This window comes from Aptenodytes forsteri, unplaced genomic scaffold, assembly GCF_000699145.1.
Source record: "Aptenodytes forsteri isolate BGI_AS27 unplaced genomic scaffold, ASM69914v1 Scaffold152, whole genome shotgun sequence".
In the NCBI taxonomy this organism is placed as follows: domain Eukaryota; kingdom Metazoa; phylum Chordata; class Aves; order Sphenisciformes; family Spheniscidae; genus Aptenodytes; species Aptenodytes forsteri.
The window spans coordinates 58,296-60,274 of NW_008795937.1; positions in this window are offsets into that span (position 1 = coordinate 58,296).

A 1,979-nucleotide genomic window follows, 5' to 3' on the forward strand; every position below is an offset into this window, starting at 1 on the left:
GGCCAGCGGGTGGGCGGGTGGGCGGTGGCCAAGTCGTGGTTGGTCGGGCGCTTGGAGGAGCCGTTGGCTGGTTGGTCGGTCAGTTGGGAGAGCGGCCGATTGGCCAGTTGGGTCAGCGGGTGATTGGGCGGGAGGTTGAGCTGTCGGGTAGTTGGTGGGTTGGTCAGGCAGGTGACAGGTCGGTTGGGTGGGTGGTTGGTTAGTTGGGTGGGTGGTAAGCCGGATGGGTGGTTAGTTGGATGATCGGCTGGTTGGTTAGCTGGGCGATGGGCTGGTTAGCTGGGCGATGGATGGGTGGTTAGTTGGATGATCAGCTGGTTGGTTAGCTGGGCGATGGGCTGGTTGGTTAGCTGGGCGATGGGCTGGTTAGCTGGCTGGCAGTTATCAGGTTAGCTAGGTGGTCGGCTGGTTAGCTGGCTGGCAGTTATCAGGTTAGCTAGGTGGTCGGCTGGTTAGCTGGCTGGCAGTTATCAGGTTAGCTAGGTGGTCGGCTGGTTAGCTGGCTGGCAGTTATCAGGTTAGCTAGGTGGTCGGCTGGTTAGCTGGCTGGCAGTTATCAGGTTAGCTAGGTGGTCGGCTGGTTAGCTGGCTGGCAGTTATCAGGTTAGCTAGGTGGTCGGCTGGTTAGCTGGCTGGCGGTTAGCTGGCTGGCAGTTATCAGGTTAGCTAGGTGGTCGGCTGGTTAGCTGGCTGGCAAATGGGTGGTCAGATGGGTTGTTAGCTGGTCGGGTGGGTAGTTAGCTGGTTACTTGGGTGGTTGGACGGTTGGTTAGCTGACTGGGTGGGCAGTAGTTAGCTGGTTGGTTGCTTAGCTGTTTGGATGGGTGGTGGGTTAGTTGTTTGGGTGGGTGGTTAACTGGTTGGATGGGTGGTGGGTAGCTGGTTGGGGGGTTGGTTCTCTGGTTGAGCGACTGGTTAGCTAGTTGGATGAGCAGTTAGCTGAGTGATTGGTTAGCTGGTTGGATGGGTGGCTGGTTAGCTGATTGGGTGGCTGGTTAGCTGGTTGGATGAGTGTTTGGTTAGCTGGTTGGGTGGGCAGTTAACTGTTTGGACGGGCGGTGGTCAGTTGGATGAGTGGCTGGTTAGCTGGTTGGATGAGTGTTTGGTTAGCTGGTTGGGTGGGCAGTTAACTGTTTGGACGGGCGGTGGTTATCTGGGTGGACGGGCGGTGGTTACCTGGTTGGGGGCTGGTTTAACTGGTTGGATGGTGGGTTAGCTGGCTGGATGGGTGGTGGTTAGCTGGTTAGATGGGTGGTTAGCAGGTTAGTTGGGCAGGTGATGGCGTCACCTCAGATGCGTGGTGGGAATGGGCTAGAGTCACCTCTGCCCCCCATGGAACCCCCCATATGACCCACCCCCAGGACCAGAGAGCAGCAGGGGAGGCCCTCCAAAAAACCCCCCATCTAGGGCCAGCCTGCCCCAGCCCAGCCCAGGACCCCTCACCGGGGTCAGCCTGACCTGCGACCCCTCTCTGGGGTCAACCCAACCCGACTGCCCCCATGATCCCTCTCTAGGGTCTTCCTAACCTGCTCGTGACCCCTCTTCAGCGTTAACCTGATCCACGCCCCTTCTTTAGGGTCAACCCAACCCGTGACCCCTCTTTAGGGTCAACCCAACCTGTGACCCCTCCCTACGGTCAAACCCGTCTGACCCGTGACCCCTTTCCAGGGTCAACGTGACCCATAACCCCTCTCCGAGGTTGACCCGACCCAACCGTCCCCCCAGATCCTTCCCTAGGGTCACCCGAACCTGACCCGGGGCCCCTCTCTTTAGAGTTGACCTGGTCCGTGGACCTGCCTTTAGGGTCAACCTGACCCATCGCCCCTCTCGGGGGGTCAACCCAACCCCACTGCCCCCGTAACCGCTCCCAAAGGCCAACCCAATCCAACCCATGACCCCTCCTGAGCGTCAACCCCACCCCAGGACCCCCCTTCTCAGCTCACCCTAACCCCAGCCCCCTCCCCTCTGGGGCCCCCTTG